This window comes from Nanorana parkeri, unplaced genomic scaffold, assembly GCF_000935625.1.
Source record: "Nanorana parkeri isolate BGI_ZX_2015 unplaced genomic scaffold, ASM93562v1 scaffold2472, whole genome shotgun sequence".
NCBI lineage: Eukaryota > Metazoa > Chordata > Amphibia > Anura > Dicroglossidae > Nanorana > Nanorana parkeri.
In genome coordinates this window covers 72718-80499 of record NW_017308740.1, presented here as the reverse complement: position 1 = coordinate 80499, position 7782 = coordinate 72718, and the positions used below count along the sequence as shown (strand labels likewise).

Genomic DNA, 7782 nt, shown 5'->3' with positions numbered 1-7782 from the left:
CCTCCCCTCCCCCCGCAGCTCCAACGGGACAGGAGACAGCGTTCTGACAGTTCAGAGACTATAGGGCACTGTCTGTATAACGATTGCACACTAGCACCGGCCCGGATTAACCCCTTAAAACACGTACCTCTAGCCTCACAGACAGCCGCACGCTCTGCCGGGATTGTGCTCACACAGCAGAAGGTCCTCCTTCACGCATTCCTCTCTAGGACCCAGGGGCTGCCCCTGTCTGCCTGAACTTGTGACATCTCGTGTACGGGGCTACGGTGGCCGGAAAACCGGACACAAGATGCCAAAACCGTACTGTCCGGTTGAAAACCGGACAGGTGGCAACCCTAGGGACAGGTGACTTTGTTTTCTAAAACAACACAGACTGATGATTTTGGGGCAGTTTCTCACCAGGGCTAAATACGGATGTCACCAGAACTGAATACATGTCCACACAGCCAAATACATGTCCCCAAAGCCAAACACATGTCCCCACAGCAGAACACATGTCCCTAAGGCAGAATAGTATTCTGCTTTGGTGACATGTGTTCTGAGAATACATGTCCACAATGCAGGATGCATGATCCCAAAACAGAACACATGCCCCCACAGCAGAACATATTTCCCTAAGGCAGAATAATATTCTGCTTTGGGGACATGTGTTCTGAGAATACATGTCCACAAGGCAAGATACATGTCCCCAAAGCAGAACACATGTCCCTAAGGCAGAATAGTATTCTGCTTTGGGGACATGTATTCTGCGAATACACGTCCCCAAAGCAGAATTCCTCTCACCAGGCTATGTGTCGATCTCACCCGGGTGACATGGACATCTGCAGTGTGCTCTGCGGGCACTCCACCTCATCGGCAGTGCCGGGACCCGGCCTCTCCCATGTCCAGACCGTTGATGCTACCACGTCCAGTCTGGCCGACTATCTGCGCTGCTGGGCCCCGCGACTTTCATCTACCTCCCGGCCCAGTCCTCCCCATCAGTGTGCGGCGGGAACCCCCAGCTTCTAGCCCTGAGGCGGTAGTTCCACCCTCGGGGCTGTCCATGGCTGTGCCTATGCCAGGAAGGAGGAGGATGAGATAAAGAACCGGACAGGCAGGATATAAAGAATCGGCCTTAAGAATCAAGGCATTTTCACGAGTACAAGTACTCGTGAAAATGCCTGGTATGGGCCCCGATACCGATACTAGTATCGGTATCGGGACATCCCTAGTTTCATGGCATTTAACATGGCAGATTGTACATGAACATGATGGGAGATGTAAATGTTTGTGAAAACACCTTGTTCTAATTTACATAATTCAGTCACCATGGTATCTTGAAGTCTTAGACAAGTGTTAGTTGTTTGAGTTACCCGGATGGTGTCAAATTGATGGGGTGACAGATGGTGTAGACCAGGGCCGTCTCTATAATGAGGCAGTCTGAAGAGGTTGGATCAGGCGGCATCTCATTGGGGGGTGGCCAGGGGATGGAGGCGGAGGCCACAGCGCTCTTAACAACCTGTGACGCAAAGAGCTCTTAACAACCTGTGACGCTCTGTTCGGATCCCCTCACAGCTCACTGACAGCACCGGCTGTCAAGAGGCTCAGGTTTGCATCCCGCCGAACTCCTGGCAACCTGTGATGTCTGTGAGCTGGGCCGACAGAGCCACTGACAGCTGACCCAGTGAACAATCTATGTCAGCACCACCCCTCCTTCCGCTTTGAGAAAGCTGGTCGGATGACCAGTGAAACGCCTTCAAGAAAAATACAGCGAGTCCAGTTGCCTTGATTTAATTGTTACAGATGTACTATGACCTGGATGAATGAGAACCTTCATAGACTTCTTGATTTGTGTTAGGGCCAAAAAAAAAAAATGGTTGATGTCCATTTATGGGACCTCAAAGTGTTATTCTACATTTTTCTAGGGTTTAAATGACAATATAATTGAACTACACAGTTCTGTAGACCTTGAAAACAGACACAAAATGGCTGTTCCTGAGCTGCACACTTCCCTCCATATAAGCCTTTAGACCCTTGGTTCTCAACTGGTGGGTCGTGACCCGAAAGTGGGTCGCGACCCCATGTCCAGTGGGTCGCCACATGCCTTCCACTTTTCTAAGTGAGAAGATCCTCAGCCTCCCTCTGGAGAAGCACGGTCAAATCTCGCACCGAGCAGCCATGCAAAAATAAGATGCCCGGTGCCGAGTGTCGACTTAAGGTGGGGTGGGGTGGGCTGGGCTGGGGCTATGGCGGCGAGGGAGCTCCATCCATATGTGCATTGCTTACAGCTCATCACATTCTGGCTCCCGGAACCTCTACGGGTGCACACGGGAGCTTTATAAGCAATACACATATGGATGGAGCTCCATCACAGCACAGCAGCCCACACTGCACCCCAGGTTGAGGATCCACTCCAGTTTCCGTAATGGCAACCCAAACGCACCTCCCACCCACAGTTCAATCGCCTGCACCGGAAAGCGCAGTACTGCAACATGGAACATTGCAGTGCAACTTGGGTCACGACTTAATGACCGAGGACAAATGTGGGTCCCGAGGTTACACAGGTTGAGAACCACTGCTTGACTATCCTTCCACTTGATTTGCTGGTAAAAGACATGGCACCATATATTAACGGCATATTCCACCTTTTGCCAAAAGTTGATGAAGTGCGCCAACACTGATGAAAGAAAAAGTGTGCAGGGAATATTTTTTGATTTGGAGGCTGCAAAGCATTGCATCCATAATCAGCAGAGTGTCAGTGCAATGCACAGGCTCCTGGAGGCTGTTTTTCCAGTCCCAGGTCTTTACAGAAGTCCATACCATTGGTTATGGGGCTGGAGGAAGTGATCAATGGAGTAGAGGTGCGGCAACATTACTGCGCTTGTTCTCCATTGAGACCTACATCATAAGTCCCTTTGCCATGGTGTCAGGAACTGGATCTGAACCCAGGGCCTCAGCTGTAGCTGGCAGCGGTTCTACCTGCTGAGCCACCTTAGAACCTTGGATAGGTTCCTTGCCTGATCTCCTGTGTAATCCTCAGTTATACCTAGTGTCTGCTGAACTCTGAACTCCTTGCTCCTCCCTTGAACTTCCCATTTAAGCCCCGCCCCTGCACTTCCTGTTTGCCAGATTATTGTGCTCCTGCTAATATCTTGCTTCCTTGCTCCCTCTGTGATACAATCCGCTCATATTGCTACCCGTGTACCGACCTTTGTCTGCTGATTCATCAACTACTCTCATCGTCTTCCGCTTCATACCTGATACCTTTGTCTACTGACCTCGGCTTGTTCGCTGACTACGCTTCTGCCTCCTCCTATACCACTACCGTCTGCTTGTGTACCAAACCCAGCCTGTTATACCACAAATTTGCCTGCTGTTTCAGCTACTGGACTCCGAGCCTGATCCCAGATCGTGACACATGGTGGGATTTGTGGTCTTACCTTATAATGGATCTGTGAATGGATGATGCAGTTGAATGGGTGACGCCATACACAACCGTGCCAAATTAACAAAAAATACAAGACACTGCGATGAGGAAGGGGAGGTGCGGTTTGGGGGTGGGTGGCTGGGGAATGGGAACCGTGTTTCATGTTATGCCCTAAATAACATGGAACATGGTCACTGAGGCAGAATTAGCTTTTGAAATTTGAAATATGATCAACTTTATTGAAGCAATTTCAGAAGGACAGAAGCCGTTCCATTTTGTTGATGGCTACCTTCTTCCTCCCTCCTGGATTGGAGATGATATCTTGATGGAATCTGGTCGCCATCAACTGTAACACCTTGATGCTATTTTCTTATTTATTCTACTTAAGCCTATGCTGAACGCTCCAGCTCATTCTTTCTGTCATTAGCAAGAAATTAAGACTCACCATGACCGACACATGAAGAACATGAAGTTGCTCATCCAGTTCTTGCACAGGTTCCTGCACCGTTGGGGAGGTGCTGATTGAAGTATGTTCCCTCATATGCAAAGATACATGGAAGTAAAGGGTCCCGTTCTCCAACCATTTCTGGGTCCAATATACAAGTGAAATGTCGTCACTGGTGCCAGACATCTCTAAAATAATATGAAATTATTAGTATTAGTATTCAATATTGAATTATTACTCTGTGTATGAAAGCACACACAAATTAGCCGGCCACAGATTCACTCCTCCTCTGCTTGCACCCAGGCTCAGACCTTTTATAACATGCTACCCCTAGGGCGTAACTAGAAATCAAAACATTTTGTATGGGGCCCTGTGATTTCTAGTTACACCCCTTGCAGAGCCCTCCTGAGATGCCACACAGCCCACCAGAGAGTGACCCTGCAAAGACTCACCATAGAATCTCTATGGTGTGTTTTGCAGGGTCTCAGGTGGGCTGGTCACACCCCTGCACTATTATTTTATTATATTTATTAATTATTGTTGTTATTATTATTTTATTTTTATACAATATATTTTTTCGACAAGTATATAACAGCACAGTGCTGCGCTCCATTAAAGGAGAACTATGGGGTCAGGGTTTTTCCCCATAGTTCTCCTTAGGGTAACGGGAGGACACAAACTAGCGTCATTCCGTCACCCTAAGCTCAGTATACCGCGAGCTACAGCTAGCGGTATACTGAGATGCCGCAGCCGGAGCGGATCCCGATGTTGAGATCCGCCCAGCTGCGTGAGTGACAGCTGGCTCTGCCTATCTAGAGGCAGAGCCAGCTGTACCCGCCCCCTCTCCCGTCCGTTCCGCCAGTCAGCGAGGGGGGAATCCAGCCCCTCCCCTGTCACGGCAGAGAGCCGTGACAGGATCGAGAGGTGAGCGACCGCCGGTATGTGTTCTCTCACCTCCCGATCTACTGAGCCGACCTGTGACAGTCTCATTGTCACAGGTCGGCTAGAACTATGAGGTGAGTGAAAAGCACTCAACTCATAGTTCATTCCTTTAAAACCTTTCCAAGACCTGGCAGATGTTTTGCTGCGTGTGAATCTCTGAATTACTTAAACAAGCTTCCCATCCAATGGAATAAAAAATACTATGACCTGAAAGTTGAAAACCATTTGCTCTGGGAATGTCCCTAAATGCTGATTTTTCTGTAATCAAGCCATGTAATATATGAGTACAGCGTCTGGCTGTGGGAGACCCATTAATCCTCTGATGGCTCTGCTCCATCGTTTAAATGGACGAGCGGGATAAAATGTGCCGAGTTTATCTAAATTCGAACACATACCTCCTCCTGCAGCCAAGAAATTTAATTTTTTTTTTTGCTGATTGTCTACACGAAGCTCTTGCTTGTTCAACAGACCTCGGAATGTTTTACCTACACCTATGGTTTTTCGATAAACTGGCGAAGGACCTAAACAGTTCTCACAGGAACATTATTGTTCAAAAGGTAACCGTTTCCTATCCAACCTCAATCCTATCCAAAATGGTACCTAGAAACCGACTGAGAGGAACTAGACATGTGTGCCATTCGTTTCGTTCCGAATCAAAATTCGGACGTGCAGACACATTCATATTTCTGAATCCCAAAGCACCCGAATGTGTCCGAATCCGCATTTCCGTTCCAAATTTCGGATCCCGTCCGAATTTGGTTTGAAAACCGAACTGAATCGGACGTGTGACTTTCCTGGCCACTCAGATGTGTTTTTCGGTTTAATGTAACCGAATGGGTCTGAAGACGAATTTTCGTTATGCCACCACAGGCGAGCCATCTGATGCCGTAACGAAAATGTGTGTTCAGTATATACATGTAATACTAAAACTGAGGCTCCCTGACCCAAATAGCATTCGTGAGCTCCCGAATACAATTTGGAAAAAAAAGGATCCCACATGTCATTCGGGTCAGGGAGCCTCAGCTTTAGTAATATATGTATATGGCTCCCAGACCCGAATGGAATTCGGGAGCTCCTGAATGCAATTCGGAAATTCGGATCCTGATGCTATTCGGGTCTGGGAGCCATATACACATATTACTAAAGCTGAGGCTCCCTGACCCGAATGACATGCGGGATCAGAATTTCCAAATTGCATTCGGGAGCTCACAAATGCCATCGGGTCTGGGAGCCTCAGCTTTAGTAATATATGTATATGGCTGCCAGACCCGAATGGCATTCGGGAGCTCTTGAATGTGATTCGGAAATTCGGATCCTGATGCTATTTGGGTCTGGGAGCCATATACATATATTACTAAAGCTGAGGCTCCCTGACGCGAATGACATGCGGGATCCGAATTTCCAAATTGCATTCGGGAGCTCACAATAGCCATTCGGGTCAGGGAGCCTCAGCTTTAGTAATATGTGTATATGGCTCCCAGACCCGAATGGCATCAGGATCCGAATTTCCGAATTGCATTCAGGAGCTCCCCAATGCCATTCGGAAATTCGGATCCTGAATGCCGTTTGGGTCTAGGTGATTCAGCCTTAGTATTAATATCTGTATTGGTTTTCTTTGGTATTTTCAACAAATATTCATAAACCCATCCGAAACTAACGAAAATTTGGATTTCGTCTGAATCCAAAACCCGAAACAAATTGAATTTTGGATCCGAAATAACACAATATCCGAACCAAACTGAATTTTTCCGCAGCTTACATGTCTTAAGGTGGCCATACACCTTGCGATTATCGTACGATAATCGCGGGAAATCCCTCGATCGTACGATTATCGCAAGGTGTATGGAAGGCGTGCGACCGTTTTTACTGTACCGTCGCACGTCTTTTGTCGAACCAGCAGGCTAGAAACCCCGCCGACAATCGTACGATTGTCGGCGGGTTTCTAGCCTGCTGGTTCGACAACTGCGGAATGGGCCGGTGTGCGCACGCTGCCCGTTCAGCATTGCGGTCATAGGAAAAGCCCGCCCCTCAGCGTACAATCTGCCTGTCCAAGATGGGCAGATCGTACAAGCTTTTAATTCGATTACGACCATCGCAAGACAAAAGTCTTGCGATGGTTGTAAGGTGTATGGGCACCTTTAGAAGAACTATAGCAATCTTTGAAAATGCTAGGGGTGGGCTTAGGATTATATGGCACTAGGATTAGCATGGATGATGTGGGCAAGTGGCTATGTGGTCAGCTTAAAAAAGGAGATGAATGCCACCTCATCCTTGCTTCTATTTTTTTCACCTCTTATAAGAAGATAGAAATTGTCAGCTGGAGGAAGAACAACATAAGACTTCAACAGGTGTAATCAAGAAGCCTGTTATATCAAACGTGGCAAGCATCTGAGATAGGTAACACCATCGAAGAGAGGAAAAATGCTCTTTTTTCAATATCTAAGCCTAAAGTGGACCTCAATTCGAGTGAAGATTGGCTATATCATGGAGAATGTCTGGGCGCCTTAACTGTCCTTCAGCTGTACTCTGCCAAATGTATCTTTTATCTTGAATTCCTATTGAAAAAAAGCAGTGAACTTACTTTGCATAGGCCAGCATTTCTCAATTGTTTTTCTTTTTTCATCACGGTACCCTTTAAAAGAATGCAAAATGCTGAGGCACCCCAGTCTAATGGTATAGATTTTAGGGGGAACCCCATGCAAAAAATAAATAAATAAAAAAACCCAATGGGTTTCCCACTTTACATCAAAATGCTCCCTTCAAAGATTTTCCTCCTTTAACATCAGAGTCACCCTTCGCATCAGTAGCCCCATTCACATCAGAGTTCTCCTTTTACATCAAGAGCCCCCTCCACATCAGTCTTCACCCCCGCCTCTTCACATCCCAGTCCCACAAATTTTTTAGACACCCCTGAGCAGGCCAGGAGGCACACCAGTGTGCCACAACACTCTGGATTAAGAAAGGCTGTGTTAATAGAACCGATTTGCTA

The 7782-nt window shown here is 47.3% G+C and overlaps 1 long non-coding RNA gene across 1 annotated transcript in view; it reads right to left on the bottom strand.

Moving 5' to 3' along the window:
• LOC108801741 overlaps positions 1-7782 on the bottom strand; it is a 76903-nt gene that overhangs the window by 14720 nt on the left and 54401 nt on the right. Inside the window, exon 2 of the long non-coding RNA XR_001942167.1 lies at positions 3852-4039. This is a non-coding gene — a long non-coding RNA (uncharacterized LOC108801741). The remainder of the gene's footprint in view (positions 1-3851; positions 4040-7782) is intronic.